A 9,062-nucleotide genomic window follows, 5' to 3' on the forward strand; every position below is an offset into this window, starting at 1 on the left:
TTTTAATTTTTTTTTCTTACCATGTCGCAAATACTGAAAATCTTCACAAATAATATCTGCGAATCAGAATAATAGTCCACCTATTATTCTTATTTAATATGTCTATAGTACAGGTTATATATGTGCCTCAAAACATTTCTTTCTTTTCTTCTTCTTCTTCTTCTTCTTCTTCTTTTTTCTTTTTTCAAATATTGTGACACGTTCTTGCACAACAATTTTATGAATTCAGTGGAGACATTTCACAAATCTAACTCTGTCACCTATACAGTAACAAATTGTGGTGATAAAACAATTTTCCTAGTTCACATAGAAACAACCGATGGCAGGACCTTTACAGATGTAGTCAGAAAATTCTTACTATCATAAAGCTAATTTCATGAAAGATTAAATGAAAAAGCATGAGTTGTTCGCTACTTGACAAATTGTCAAATATATAGGATAAAACTTTGCTCGTAGCAAATAATAACAACTAATACACATTTACACTCTCAGTTACTATATACTTGTAATACACTAGAAAGGCGATGGCTTTTACTTTGACATATCACGTCAACACTAACAGGTAAATTGAATTAATTTACACCATTATTTTATGGTGTTAAACAAGGAGAATCTGTTTGTAACAAACACGCAACGCAAACATCACAGTAACTTTTCGATTAGTCAAGCATAATTGGAAAGATCTTCAAGAGGAATACTTGTTTTCGTATTATATTATTCGAGTAATTTCGGCATCTAATATTTTCCCGTACCTGGTTGTGTGAATTTTGCCCAAAAACAGACAAAAATATTCAATGACTGACACAATGCTATTATCAATGCTATGGGCACTGCAGCACTAGTTAAGAATACTTCTTCATTTGCTAAATTATGTAAATATTCATTCTAGTAATAACTTGTCCCATACATTAAAATTACATGAAATCCAATTAAAATATAAATACAATATCTTCTATTCCACTTACAATCAAAACTTTGATTTCTTCTTTACAACAGCTTTTGTATTAAGCACTTTTCCATACCGTACTAACCGTTTTATTATGGATTACGGATTAAATGTAGTATTGGATATTTTCTTCATAATTACGTTATATAATTAATTAATTAATTTACTTGCGGTTAGAAATAATTCTCGGAAAGCGCTTAAAGGAGAAAATACTGAAAGTACAATTTATTGATGATAGTGTTATGATGTTAACACAAAGGAAAAACGAAGGATCTAGTAGTGATACCGACATACGCACCGACGACTTCGCGTGCAACTGAAGAAGTAGAGGAAAATTATGAGGAAAATGGAAGAAATTATAGACGTAGAGAAGAGAGGTGCATGCGTAATTGTAATAGGAGATTTCAATGCAACCGTGAGAAAAACAGGAAGGTAGTATTGTAGGCAAATATAGCTTAGGCGAAAGAAATGAAAGACGAGAGGGACAAGTGAATTTCTGTAGACAGAATTCATTAGTAATTGGGAACACTTGGTTCAATCAGTACAAGAGAAGAAAATATACATGGAAATCACCAATAGACGGCGGAAGATATCAGATAGATTATATTATAATTAAGGACAGATATCGGAATAGCCTGAAGAACGTGAAGACCCTTCCCGGAGCAGACATTTTCTCTTATTGTAATCTTATGTTGGCCGAAGTAGATATTCAACTAAAAAATGTAGGAAGAAGAAAAATATTCAGCGAAGTGTTGAATACTGAAAAATTGAAAAACGAGGAAATAAGATTTGTTTCTTTGAAACATTCGAACAAAAATATTCAAACGAGGAAAGGATAGGCACAGGTAGATAAACTTTGCATACAGCAGGCTGGAGAAGAATTAGTAGGTTACAGCGAACACAAAATGGCTAAGAAACCATAGGTTACGGAACACATGTTGCAGAAAATGTTGGAAAGAAAGACGTGAAAATAGGTTGATACAGATGATGGCAGAAAGATGTACAGGAAGTAAAGCAATTAATTACGAAGGGAAACAGGCAGAGCAAGGGAAGATATATACAAAAGAGGATATAGAAGAATTAGAAAGAATGGGGAAATATGACGAAATGTACAAGGGTGTGAAATCTGTGAAATTACAGAGGAAACAAGGGGTATTATGATGGTTGTAGAAAATAAGAATGGGAAGGTAGTCAGCGAGAGAAGTGCAAAAAGTAGGTGGAAAGAGTATGTAGAAGACTTATATGAGAGTAGGGATTGACTGTGTAGGCTAAATGTTGAAGTAAAAAATGAAGTAGGTGAGGATGATAAAGGGTTTAGTATTCTTTGGGATGAGTTTGAAAAGTCTATATCCGAGATTAGGAATGGCAAGACAACAGGAGTAGATAATATACAAATCGAATTCATTAAAAATATGGGAGAAAGGGGCAAGAAAAAAATGTTCCGACTCTGTAATGAAATACATGAAACAGGAGAATGGCCAAAACACTTCCTGAAGAAGATTATAATACCGATGGCTAAGAAATCGAACCTGAAGAGGTGTGAGGGTTATAGAACCATTAGTCGCATATCTGATGCAGCTAAAATTTTGCTGCCAATACTGAACAAAAAGTTGTATGGAAGAACAAACGAAAAAGTTGTGGAGGAACAGTTCGGATTCAGGAGAGGTAAGAGCACAAGAGATGCCACTAGATTATTAAAGGTGATCGGTGAAAGGTTTATAGAAAAAGGAAAAGATGTGTATGTTGTATTTATTGATCTAGAAAAAAATGACCGCGTGAATTAGGAATTATTGTTTCGAGTTCTGAAGAAAATTGGGTTGGAATGGAAAGATAGAATACTTATAAGAAACTTATATATGAGCCAACAAGTAAGTGTTAGGATAGGAGAGGAAAGTGTAATTGGAAGAGGAGTTCGACAAGGATGCTGTCTTTTGCCAACATTATTTAATATTTATTCAGAGGAAATAGTGAAAAAGACCCTGCATGATGAACACGGCATTTCAGTAGGAGGTAGAATGATTAGATGTATAAGATTTGCAGACGATATGGCGCTTGTTGCAACATCTGAAATGAAAATCAACAGGATGTTTGAAAACTTGAGGAATGGCTTTTAAGAATATGGAATGAAAATAAACGTTAAAAAGCAAAAGCAATGGTGATTGGAAGGAACCAGTCTGTGTGAAGTATAAAAGTAGGAGGAGAGAATATAGAACAAGTTAATAGTTTCCGATATCTGGGTAGTATTCTTAGTAATGACATGAAGTGTGAACGTGAAATAAAAGCAAGGGTAGGAATAAAGAAAGAAGCCTTTAGGAGGAACAAATGTTTGTGTGGAGGAGTTTATGGTTGAGAAACATGAGAATTACGTAAAGGTGATGAAAAACAACTGAAGCCTTCGAAATGTGGGTGTAAGGAAGAATGAAAAGGATTAGTTGGGTCGAGCGGAAGACTAGTGAGATGATGTTAGAAATTTTCGGGGAGAAAAGAACACTTTTAGGTATTATTGAGAAGAGGAAGAGAAACTGGTTGGGACATTGCCTGGGAAGAAATGGTGGGAAAGAGAGGGAGAGGGCGAAGGAGCCTACAATTACTGGACGATATAAAAAAAGAAACATCATACGTGAAGACCAAGAGGTTAGCGGAAGACCGTTGAGCATGGAAGCTTATCAGCTGCGGCAACTGATTGCCAATAAGGGCAAACTACCTATGATGATAATGATTATTGCCGTTGCAAGAGGCCACTCTGGTATCCTTGTTTTCTTTTAATTCTTTGCATATCATTATTTTATTGATATATAAAAATTAACATAATGTATTATGTTTTAATATTCTCGTTGTGCATGTACTGTGGACTTTGTCTAACGTCCTCTCTTTTAACAGCCCATCTTCGAAGTAATAAGTCGCTTTCGTTATCAACCGTGCTATGTGCTCCGCAACAATAATAATCATACACAGAATAATTATAGATTATGGAACTGTACTTTATTCAGAATTGTAGTCTCAATCGTATTTTTCGGCTTTTGTGTTTTTCTAGTCATTACACACACTCATACTAAATAAAGACTCTGTGATTGCCTAGTGTCCTTTATTCAATACTAACATTTCCTTCAACTGAGTGTCGCAGAAGCAGCTTGTGGTCGGCACTTCTCATTTTGTCAGGTTCTTTTTTAATTAAAACTTTTAGGTCCTTCTTAACCATTATTGAAATGCTTTACAATATAGGAGCTACGAAATGTCTATTTTTCTGAAGAGGCATTTTCGTTTTCCGGCCAGGGACCGGTGCCGTGGTGTTCAATCAACAGTAAGTATACTGTATATGTCTAGAGCAAAGAAAAACCTCTCCCGGTACTTATTTATGATGTAGTATATAGTCATAGATATTACTAGTATTTATGTAAATGTATATGTCAGAGGCGATCTTTTACCAAGATATCCCGCCAGGTGCGCACTGTAGCCGGAGCGTACAATCTGCAACCGTTGGCTCGGTATTTAAAACGTTCAGTATTTTCAACACACTCGTCAGTGATTTATCCAGAATTTTGAACTTAAGAGGAGGTGTTCCAAAAATCTGGGAAGGTGCAATCTTGAATTAAGGTCATATACTATTATCGTCTTTTTAACTAGTTTTTTTTTAAAACAAACTTTAAGAGAAAGATAATCTAAAAAAATGCATAGAAAATTTTCACCGCTCTGAGAAAGAACTCAGGTTCTACTGACAAAGTCCCAACAGCCGAAAAATCTTAAGAACGGTGTTCTAACACAATAAATAAAAATAAGCCGAATCGACCAAATTTGACGTCAAGCTCGAAGTCGATGCAAAGTGGTGCTCTTATTGATTACCTTTTTTCGCGTGTGTAGTGTTTATGTGCGTGCTCTACTGCCTTCATGTAGTATCGGTGCTGTTACTTTCCCAAGTGAAGCATTGCCAGTGAAACATGGAAGTGTAGTGTAAGATCTTACCATTTTATTGCTGCTGCCTTCATACCAAGAGGACCGCCATGTGCTCTCTCTGGTACTGCTAACAGTGACGGAGAAACTACCAGTGATTTTGTGCCAAGGTATGAATCAAAAGAAAAAAAAACAGCGCCTAATTCTGGTTTGTTTTCTCCTCCTTTGTGGTGATATTCACGTAAACCGTGGCCCACCCGGTCCATATTACACCAGTGCTTTCAATATATATTATCAAAATGATCGTAGTATTAAAAACAAATTACTTGAGTGCTCGTTGAACCTAGGTGAGATAAGGGAACTGGATTGTTTTGCAGTGACCGAATCGTGGCTGAATGAATCAGTGAACGACAGTGAAATTAGCTTTTCTAATAATTTCACCATTTATCGTAAAGACCGCATAACTCGTGGAGGTGGAGTGATGATTTGTATAAATAATAAGTGGAAGAGCAAGAGAAGACTGGATCTCGAACGGGATTGTGAACTCATTTGGGTGGAAGTGTTTATTCCAAAGCGTCGTTCTGTGTTTATTGGGTGCTCCTATAGGCCGCACAAGAACACCCCCCAGCACATCTTAGAAGCTTGTCATGACTCACTGTTACATGCGTTGTCACACGGTGGCGTCATCCTATTGGGTGATTTCAACCTTTCCATCACGTGGCAGGACAGCAAACATGGCGTCGCTAAAGATGAAACGACAGTGATTTTATAGACAATTTTATTCATGGATTTGGTCTAGGTCAACATAATATGCATAATACCCGCAATAATAGCAATCTTGACTATATTCTCTCTAACTTAGAACCTCGTTGTGTTTTCCCATGCCGAAATCTTTTCCCCTCGGATCACGATTCTTTGGATGTTTCTTTCTACTTCCTCCCCTCCACTACTACAAACCAGCCCCTCAAAAGTAGGTCACAACTTCTTTGGAAGAAAGTCCCCTGGGGTGACATCTTCCGGGATATTGAATTGTTTCCTTGTTGTTTGTTAGAAGTAGGAACTGTTGACGACGCTGTGGACTTATTTACATCTGTTGCCCACTCAGCCATAAAGGACTTTGTGCCGGTGAAAGGGTGTCGTCCCACTTGCGACATTCCTATTAGCGACAGGAACTGTTAACTGTCCTATGAGCGACCGATTCGATCTGTTAACTGCTCTATGAGTCACCGATTCGTTCATACTAAGATAATGGAAGAAGACAAGGTTCTCTCTTCTTTAACTTGTTTCATGCTCATGCGATTTAGAACCTAACAAAATGCACTATGAAAAATTTCGCTCTACCTGAATTTAATACGTGAGACTACTCTCATTACACTAACAATATTTTATACGTTTTTCCTAATATTATATTTTTGAATTACTATGAATACACTGACTATATCAAGTGGAAAACTAACTAAATATTTAGAGTAGCTCCGTCTTTGTCTTTGATTCTAATATAATTAAAAATTTCATGTTAAAATGATGCGGAGCATAAGTTTAGATTGAATATGTTTATGACATCAAAAAGAGGTAGGGGCGCCCGAAGAAAATTTTCTAGGGAGGGGCATCTTCATGGTTGCTGTACCATGTCTGGTATATCTGGTATTTAATATACGTGGTTTGCTATACTACGTATATATTTTCGTGAGCCACGGGTTATCTCTGCCTTCCCATCAGGCGCCCATGGAAAGAGGGTGTTCACCACTTGAGGATATCAAAGAAATCTAAAAAAAAATGTATTCAAAGAAATTATTACACAAGTTACAAATCTCTCGCAGGACTTAACAATTCTTCTAGTTATAAAGATTATTTCAGATTGCTATACGACAAGCTTTTATGTATAAGTCAAAACAAGGAAGGAAGGCAAATTAAGCAATTAGTTTACGTTTTAGTAGCTTATAGTGGGGAGGAAGGTAGTTTAAAGAGTTTGTTTAACTTTTGGATTGTTTAGAGTGAACTGCATTGTAATTGGTGAGATTGGTTGAGAATAGCCAATCAGATGTAAAGGATCTCAAAAGCTGTCTTTTTTCATTGGCTTTTTTTTTCATTTTATTCAGTGTCTTTCAAAGTCTAAAAAAGTAGATAGTTGGCGAAACTGTTACACGTTTAAGTTTTTCGAAATAAAATATATTACTGTGCTTAGTGAGTAATTAGATTTGAATCAAATTAAGTACAGAAAACAGAGCTTTTAAAGAAAGGGGATATTACAACTGGATTTTCAATAATTACATAGGAATATACTTTTCATGGAAATGTCCCGGTTGTCTCGCTAAGTTATTTGATATGTTTTATGTCAAATCTAATTCAAAATTAAAATAAGTTTTATTTGCACTCACTGTAGAGGGAAAATATATTTGATGAACTGTATTACTTACACGTACATTTTTCGTAGCAAGGTTGTTCGGGCGCAAATAACGTCAGAGGCAAACATTTTTCACAAGAGGGAATCATATAATCTTCCATCATCTCAATGTAAATGAATCGGTCGCTCGTAGGACAGATAACAGTTCCTGTCGCAAATAGGACTGTCGCTTCTGGGAGTAACTCGGTGAAAGCATCAAAATCGAACAGGTTTCCGGTCTGGTACGACAATGAACTTCATGAACTTCTTAAAAACAGAAAGCTTGCCTGGACTATATGGAAATCACATCCGCGTGACTACACATGCAAAAACTTTGCTAAAATTAGAAGTCTTGCCAAGAAGGTACAGCGGCGTAAGTATTTTGAATACATGGACTCAATTGGTGATTTTACTGTTAGTAACCCTAAAGTCTTTTGATCTGTAATTAAATTTAGAACAAATCTTCGGGCATACCAGCAACAGTTCAAGATGAAAATACTGAAGCGAGTGATGATTAAAGACCCGACCTCTTCAATAACTACTTCTGCAAAACATTTACTTCTCTTCCCTCTACAACCCACCTTCCCCCTCTCCGCCCCATCTGTTCGGACACCTTATCAAATCTCCCTAGCACCCCGGGCGAAGTTCTGGCTCTCTTGCTATTGTTATATCCACATAGATCACTTGGACCTGATAAAATTAGTCCTCTCTGTCTCAACAAAAGTGCTTCAGTTATTGCGGTTCCTCCATCGATCTTATTCAATAGATGCTTCAAGGAAAGGTATTATCCCACCAGTTGGAAAGTAGCTCACGTGACCCCAATATATAAATCAGGACTTAAAGATCATGTATCCTCCTATAGGCCAATATCTCTTCTTTCTGTAATTTCGATTATCTGCGAAAAAATAATCAAAGACGGCTACTTAGATTCACCTCACCTTACATCCACACTTCTCAGCATGGCTTTCTACCGAAAAGCTCAAATCTCTCAAATTTAAGTACTCTTCTTTCCTGTGCAGTCAAATGTATGAATAACAATACTCTATTAGATGTTATCTACTTTGATCTCTCGAAGGCCTTTGATTCTGTCAGTCACATTCATCTTCTTTATAAGCTCTCCAATAGATCTAATGTACATGGCAAATTTCTCTCTCTAATCACAAGCTACTTGAAGGACCGTAAACAGAGAGTTGTTCTTTCAGGGGCGACTTCTAACCCCCAACCCGTGATCTCAGGGGTGCCTCAGGGGAGTGTACTTTGGCCTCTGCTGATTGTCCTGTATATGGATGATCTCTACACGCACTTATCAGTTCAACCTAGTGGCCTTATGCTTTTTGCTGACGATTGTAAGTTACACAGAGAAATCATTTCTCGTTTCTCCATGACACAATTGCTCTACAGGAGAGCATATATTACCTTATAGGCTGGTGTGAAATGTGGCACTTGAAACTCAACAGTAAGAAATGTGACAGTATTACTGTTACTTTGAAAAAGTCTCCAGTTCCCTCCACATACCCTATCAACGATTCCCCTATCACACATTCTGCTAGTCATAATGATCTTGGTGTCATCTTTGATTCAAAACTCACATTCTCTGACCACATCTCCTCAATACTAAAGAATTCAATGCGCATGTTGGGACTTCTTTATCGATTCACCGAACTGCGCACTGTTTCTTCATTAGCAACTTTTTATAAAACTTTAATAGCGCCCAAGATCGAATACTGCTCTCCCATATGGGCCATGGCAGCACCTACACATCTTTCCAGACTTGATTCTGTTCTCAATTTCTTCATCGATATAGTCCGTTTTCGTGTTCCTGCACTTCGATTATTATCTAAGAAG

Source organism: Thermobia domestica, chromosome 8, assembly GCF_964235325.1.
Source record: "Thermobia domestica chromosome 8, izTheDome1.hap1.1, whole genome shotgun sequence".
Taxonomy (NCBI): domain Eukaryota; kingdom Metazoa; phylum Arthropoda; class Insecta; order Zygentoma; family Lepismatidae; genus Thermobia; species Thermobia domestica.